The sequence below is a fragment of the Meriones unguiculatus genome, chromosome 19 (genome assembly GCF_030254825.1).
Source record: "Meriones unguiculatus strain TT.TT164.6M chromosome 19, Bangor_MerUng_6.1, whole genome shotgun sequence".
Taxonomy (NCBI): Eukaryota; Metazoa; Chordata; class Mammalia; order Rodentia; family Muridae; genus Meriones; species Meriones unguiculatus.
The window spans coordinates 23,104,803-23,113,058 of NC_083366.1; positions in this window are offsets into that span (position 1 = coordinate 23,104,803).

Consider the following 8,256-nt stretch of genomic DNA (forward strand, 5'->3'; position numbering starts at 1 on the left):
TGTTGTTGTTGTTGCTTTGTTTTGTTTTTGTTTTTTTCCTTCATCAGGAGATATAAGCTGCCAGTCTACATTTGGCATCCTAAATGGGGCACATTATCCATACCCTTAACGTTGGTACTCAGGTATTAAAAGACTGGCTAAACCCACATGGTTTTCTAGGGCAGACTGATCCGGTCTAAGCTCATTCCTGTGGCTGTGCTAGCTACTCCACTCTCCTGCCCACCATGCGAAAGCTCTCATTCTGAGTCATTTATAAAAAGTTTCACAAAAGGTAAAATTTATGTTTTTCTTTACTAAGAAGATTAAAGGCCTGCATATGAAACACTATGATTGGATATAAATACATTGAAATCATTAATTTTAAGGACATAAGGCTAATAACATGGGAGAGAGGACACAGACTTCTTGGAGATTGTCTGATGTCCTCTTCAGTTCTGGAACAACACAAAGAACAACTACAACAATATAAAGAAAAAAATAGAAGTTGGAAGGAAAACATAAAACAAGAGACTGATAGGAAATCTATCTCTTAAGGCACCGACCCTTAAGAGAAGAGGTTAAAAATATTAAGTAAAGAAAATTCTCAGGCAAAGACAAAAGATAAAAATAAAGAAAGCTGAGGACTGGAGAGATGGCACAGAAGCTGTTCTTCCAGAGGTCCTGAGTTCAATTCCCAGCAACCATATGGTGGCTCATAACCATCTATAATGAAAGCTGATGCCCTCTTTGGTATGCAGGTGTGCACGCAGACAGAACATTGTATACATAATAAACAAATAAATAAATAAATCTTAATATAAAATAAAAAAGCCACCTAAAGGTTGTTAAAAATGAATGTTAGCTTATCCAGTTAGTATACAACAGAGAGCAACAGATGATAATCATCCATTGGATTATCAAGAGATTGAATGGCAACCTGTGGAAATGTTAGATTTGAGAAAATATAAAGAAAATGTTACCAATTTTCGAATGCATTCAATGTTTGTAAAACAAATGGTGACTTCTTGGTCAATTAAAAGTAGAGTTCTACCAAAACACAGGGAGGGTATTTTATCTTGTTCAGTATTTTGTTTCTATTTCTGAGTCAAAGCCTTTATGTTGCTGTGTGTGGCCGGTAGGTAATCAATTTTTTTTTTTTATTCTTCACTATTTACTAGAACCAGAATTTCTAAGTTACAAGGTAGATGTGGTTTTTTTTGTTTATTTGTTTTGTTTTTTTATTTTTTATTTTTTTTATCAGTTACATTTTATTAACTCTGTATCCCAGCCATGTCCCGATCCCTCATTCCCTCCCAGTCCCTCCCTCCCTCCCTCATCTCCACCGTGCCCCTTTCCAAGTCCACTGATAGGGGGGGACCTCCTCCCCATTCATCTGATCCTCTTTTATCAGGTATCTTCAGGACTGGCTGCAAAGCCCTCCTCTGTGGCCTAACAGGACTGCTCCTCCCTTCGGGGGTGGGGAGACCAAAGAGCCAGTCATTGAGTTCCTGTTAGAAATAGTCCCTGTTCCCCTCACTTTGGGAAACCAATTGGTTACTGAGCTACCACAGGCTACATCTGAGTGGAGGTTCTAGGTTATATCCATACATGGTCCTTGGTTGAATGTCAGTCTCAGAAAAGACCCTGTGCCCAGATATATTTGGTCCTTGTGGAGCTCCTACCTTTCCCCATCAGACTAACTCCCCTTCTTTCTTATGATTCCCTGTACTCTGCCAAAGGTTTGGTCATGAGTCTTTGCTTTGAGAACACTGCTAGTTAGAGTCTTTCAGATGTGCTCAGTAGACTCCTGTCATACGTTCCATGCCCATCCCATCTGTCTTTCTAAACGAGGATTGATCATCTTACCCCATGTCTGCTCAATTGATTATCTTTTTTAGGTGTATAGATTTCATTATGTTTATCATATCTTATAGGTCTATATAAGTGAGTATATCCCATGTTTGTCTTTCTCCTTCTGGGATATTTCACTCAGAATGATCTTTTCTAGATCCCACCATTTGCCTGCAAATTTCATGATTTCCTCCTTTTTGATTGCTGAGTAGTATTCCATTGTGTAAAAATACCACAATTTCTGTACCCATTCCTCCGTTGATGGACATCTGGGTTGTTTCCAGGTTCTGGTAATCAATTTTTAATTGACTTAAAAATTGAGGTGAGATCACTAGTAGTCATTTCATATATTCAAACTATATGTTAATACAGATTATTCACCTAGTTTCTTTATTTCAAGGCAAATAGACCAGTTTTTTAATTTTATTGAGGAACTATAATAGAACATTGATGTTCTTCTCTTCCCTGGAAGTCTGTTTGCTACCAGTCTACGAAAGCAGGAGAGTCAGAAGATGAGGCACAGTGCTTGGAATGCCACTGAATATGACAGAGATCTGGCAACCACTTCAGGGAGCTAGTTCAACTTTAATTCCAGAGAACAAAGGCTATATATCCCCTGAGGAGTGGGTGCAGGGCTCCAAGGATAGGTGTGCATACATGGCTAAGACTAGACACTTCAAGGATTCTTGATTTGAATTGAACGCATGCTCCTATCATATGAAAGGGAGAACTTTACCTAATTATCCTGTAGGCGCATTGAAGGGAGAACTAGCAGGGAGCTGTGTTAAAGGCCATATATCAAATGTGGTTAAGGGCATCTGAGTCTAAAGACACCCTCCAGATGAAGTCAGGCAGAGAGTAGGAGGCCCTGCCGGGGAGAGGGAGTCCTGCACCTTAGCACCAAGCTCAGAATGGCTATCCAGACTGGGGGGACTACAACCACAAGCATCAGGGTCCACCCAACCGAATTTCCCAGGCTTTCTATTTTTCAATAGATAGATGCAATCTGATAGATGCATGCTTCATTATTTGATTCAACATTCTTTCCTGAGTTTCAGGGAAAATAAAATGAATTATTTATTTATTGGTTTATTTGCAATTAGAGAACATAAAAGTAAAAGGGATAGACTCAGTGCCTTACCAGAAACTAAGAATATATACTTCCCAATAATATCAGCTTCATAAAAATCACTTTTTCTAGAAACAGTTTAATTAAATGCATCATTAATTACTTTTTGTCTTCGCAGTTTTCTGGTCACCTGAGCTTTCTGTTTGTGATGAATAATATGTGAGGACTTCCAGTGGAAGCCCTGAAGGTGGCAGCTGGACAGTGCTGTAGAGGAACTCTCAGATGACAATACCTGGACTTTGTCACTTCTACTCAGTAGCAATTCATCCTGGAATTACTCCAAGGCTCAGGGGAGATAAATGAAAAAGTAAAAACTTTAAAAAGACAGAAAAAAAAGTCATGTTCAAAAAAAATGAGACAATTTCTTTAGCATTTGTCAATGTTAGTATATTAATTGAATGTTTTGATCCATTATGATCATACATTGATTTGCCAAGAAGTTTATATACAAGGATCAGGAGGTGTCAGACCACAGTAGATTGGAGAGGGCTGAGAACTGATCATGCTCTGTGTGGGTGTTTTTCTATGTGTGTTTTGAAGATAAAAGGAACATTTCAGAATATAGCTCACTTAGAGACCAACATCTGCTCCTGCACAATCAACTCTGATCAAGGACACAGAAGAATTTCGAGAGATGTAGGAGGCTTGAGAGTTGGTTTGTTGTCCTTGGAATACTATATGATCTGGTATCATAGGAAAATATATTAGCCAAGATTTTTGTTGGAGTGGGAGAGGAGGAAAGAGTTTATTTCATCATATACTATCAGGTCACAGACCATCACTGGAGGAAGTCAGGGCAGGAACTCATGGTAGCAATCTGGAGGCAGGAGATGAAGCAGAGGGCACAGAGAAACATTTATTACTTGCTTTCTCTTCATGACTTTCTCAGTTGCTTTCTTACTCTACATGGAGGCACTGTGCCCTGGTGTGGCACAAAAATGGGCTGGACTGTGCTCTATCAATTAACGAACTAGAAAAGTTTTTACGGAGTTGTCTATAGACAGTCTGATGAAGCATTTCTTTCTTTTCTTAATTTAATTCTCTTTATATATTTAATCTTCATAATTTATTTATTTTGCATCCCTGCTGTAGCACTCCACTCGTATACTCCCAGTACCACTCACCCTTCCTCTTCTCCCCCTATATCCTTTCCTTAATCCCCTGATAGGGGAGGACCTCCACCTCTTCTATGGCTCTCCCTTATCAGGTCTCTACAAGGCTGGCTGCATCATCTTCCTCTGTGGCCTGGCAAGGCTACACCTCCTGGGGGAGGTGATCAAAGAGCCAGCCACTGAGTTGGGATGCACAACTTTAATCTCAGTACTTGAGAAGCAGAGCAGGCAGATAAAAAGAAAAGCACAAATCATCTGAGTCTTTTTTATAGAGGTGAGAAAGTTCTAAGAGGAAAGTAGCTATAGCTATAGCTATGAGTGTTCATGTTGACTGACAAGTTATTGTCAAGTGCTGGCTGCCTGGGAACACAGATTCATTTTTCCCTTAGAGATGCAGGTCCTGGGAGGCTTTCCATTTCCCAAATTTCAAATTATCCCATGCCCATACAAGTGACACTAAATAGACATTGGGTATTAAAAACTATGAGAAAGAGAGGGAGAGAGACAGAGATATAGACACAGACAGACAGACAGACACAGAGAAACAGAGAAAGAGAACATGAAGTTTCACAGGAAAGGGATAGAGAGGTGAGGAAGGAATTTGAAGGGAAAGAATAGGGAAGTAGATTTGATCCAAACATACTGCCTGCATGTGTGACTATCAAATAAAGAAATATAAAAACAGACACTACAAATAAACCTCTCCAGCATATTGCCTAATGTTGTTGTTTAAGTCCTTCACAAAGAAGCATCCAAAGCAGAAGTAGTGGCAAGATACATTAAAAACCAAGGCAGAAATGAATGGAGACAAAGAAAACACAACATGGACAAGTGAAACAAAAGGCACATTCCTTAAAAAATAGTCAAGGTTGATAAAGGTTTAGTGACATCCATCAAAATAAAACCACGGAAGAACCAAACTAACCACCATATATGAAAACTGGGAGTTTCTTCCAGGTTCCAATAGAATCATTAGGAGTTACTGTGAAATTTTGTTATCCCAAGCATGATATGGATAAATTTCTAGATTCAGATGACCTACCATAGATAAATCAAAACTATATAATCAACTTTAAGATATCCAAAGCAACCAGCCTAATTCATGTAGCAGCATAGTATCAGAAGAAAAGCAGCAACTGGAAAAATTCATCGCCAGTTTCTATTGAACATTTCATGAAGAGCTATATCTATATCCCTCAAAATTTTCCATAAAATAGAAATGGAATGAAGACCATTAAGAATCGTGTGAATCTGTTGTTATCTTGATGCCAAACCTAAATTAAGATACAACAAAGAAAGAGAACTATAAACCTATATTCTTGCTAAACATTCATGACAATTTAATTTAATTTATTAACCAAATACACTTAAGTACACTTAAGTACAGAAATCACAAATAATCAATAAGTGAAGAACTAGTCTTACCTAAAACTAACATCTCTTCATGATTAAAAACACCAAAGAAAGTGTAGTAAGAACATATTATAACATAATAAAAGTCACATTCAACTCATAACCAAAATTATAATAACTGGAAATTGTCTGAGAGCATTTTCTTTAAAATGAGGCCAAAGCTATCTCCTCTTTCCACTCATTATCAATACAGTGCCCAATATCTTAGCTTGAACAATAAACCAAGGGAAACATAAAAGGAGCAAAAGATAAAGGAAGAAACACTTCCCATTTGGAGATTATATGATTGTATACAGTAAAATCGCTAAGACATCTATCAATGTGGACTCAGGTCACAGCACAGACCATGAATATCTTCATGTCACTGGATTACAACACTGTCCTAGGACATCAACCTGGATGCTAGCCATATCAAGGCTACTGACACACACACACATTGCCCTTGGCAGCTTATTGGGACATGGTGGTTCTTCAAAGGAAGTCTAATCTAAAAAGTGGACCATTCCTCATCTTTATCCCCCATCATTTCCCATACCAAGGGTGATCCTGTGGCTGGATTGCTTGTTTGAAAGGTGAGTTACATCTGTATAATCTATATGCTGCTGCATAGCACCCACTCAACCATGCTAAGTAACAACCTACTCTACTACCCTTGATCTCAGTCCTCTCTTTCAGCTGTCACTGTAATCATGCCACTAGTTCTTCCTGTGTCCATAGCCAGCATAGGACTCCTCTGCTCTTGCATCACTCGCATTTCTACCTCACCTGTTTCCTTCTTGCCTGATTGGGGAGGGGGTGTTTGTGCCCTGCCCTGCCTGTCTGGCCTTCCCTATTTCTTATTTTTATTTTTATCATACATACCAAATAAAAATATGTATCATATCAAATATCACATGTATTAATTTATATATATGAATTGTATATAATACATGTGAATATATATATATATTAACTATAAAGACATGTATATTGAAATCTCTTTTCACCCTACAGTTTTGTTGTATATATGCTATGGCTTCCAGTCTAGAAATTTTATGAGATTCCTGAGTGTGAAAGTGAGTGGGTCAATGCTTTTAAATATATTCCTTATCTTTTTTCTTAGGCTTTTTTTTTCTGTTTGTTTTGTCCTATTTCAATGTATTAGTTTTTGCTTATACTTATGTTATCATGTTATATTATTGTTATATTTATCATATTATATTACATTAAAAGGTTATTTTTTCAAATGAGAGACAGAAATGGCATGGATCTGGATGGGAGGGGAGACAGGGAATGAGTAAAAGGAGAGAAAAAAGCAAGCAGCATTAATTGTATAAAAATCTATCTTCTAGATCCCACTATTTGCCTGCAAATTTCCTTGTTTTTAATTGCTGAGTAGTATTCCATTGCGTAAAAATAGCACAATTTCTGTATTCATTCCTCAAGTGAGGTACATGTGGGTTGCTTTCATGTTCTGGCTATTTTGAATAAAGCAGCTAAAAACATGATTGAGCAAATGTCCTTGTTGTATACTTGAGCATTGTTTGGATATATGGCTAGGAGTGGTATAGCTGTATCTTGAGGAAGCGCTATTCCTAATTGTTTGAGAAAGCAGCAGATTGATTTCCAAAGTGGTTGTACCACTTTACATTCCCACAAGCAATAGAAGAGGGTTCCCTTTTCTCCACAACCTCTGTATCTTTTGTCACTTGAGTTTTTGATCTTAGCCATTCTGATGGGTGGAGGGTGAAATCTCAAAGTCACTTTGATTTGCATTTCCCTGATGACTAAGGACATTGAGCATTTCTTTAAGTGTTTCTTTGCCATTCTATATACCTCTACAGAGAATTCTGTTTAGCTCTGTACATTTTTTAATTGGATTACTTGATTTGTTGCTTTTTAAATTCTTGAGTTCTTTATATATTCTGGATATTAATCCTCTGTCAGATATAGGGTTGGTGAAGATCCGTTCCCAGGAAAGTTCATCCTAAGTGAGGTATCACAGAAGCACAAAGAGACACATGGTATATACTCACTTATAAGTGGATATTAGACATATAATATAGGATAAACATACTAAAATCTGTATACCAAAAGAAGCTAAGCAAGAAGGAGGACCCTGGGTAAGACGATCAGTCCTCAGACAAAAGGGATGGACACCAGAAGAGAAAGAAACAGTGAACAGGACAGGAGACTACCACAGTGGGCCTCTGAAAGACTCTACCCACCAGTGTATCAAAGCAGATGCTGAGACTCATAGCCAAACTTTGGGCAGAGTGCAGAGAATCTTATGAAAGAAGGGGGATATGAAAGACCTGAAGGGGACAGGAGCTCCACAAAGAGAGCAACAGAACCAAAAAATCTGGGCACAGAGGTCTTTTCTGAGACGGATACTCAAACCAAATACCATTCATGGAGATAACCTAGAAGCCCTGCACAGATGTAAACCATTGCAGCTCAGTGTCCAAGTGGATTCCCTAGTAAGGGCAACAGGGTCTATCTCTGACATGAACTCAATGGCTGGCTCTTTAATCACCTCCCCCTAAAAGGGGGGGGCAGCCTTACCAGGCCACAAAGGAAGACAATGCAGCCAGTTCTGAGGAAACTTGATAGGCTAGGTTTAGATGGAAGTGGAGGAGAACCTCCCATATCAGTAGACTTGGAGAGGGGCATGGGAGGAGATGAGGGAGGGAGGGTACAGTTGGAGGGAATGAGGGAGGAGGTTACAGCTGGGCTACAAAGTGAATAAACTCTAATTAGTATAAAATTAAAAATTAAAATCTCTTTTCAATA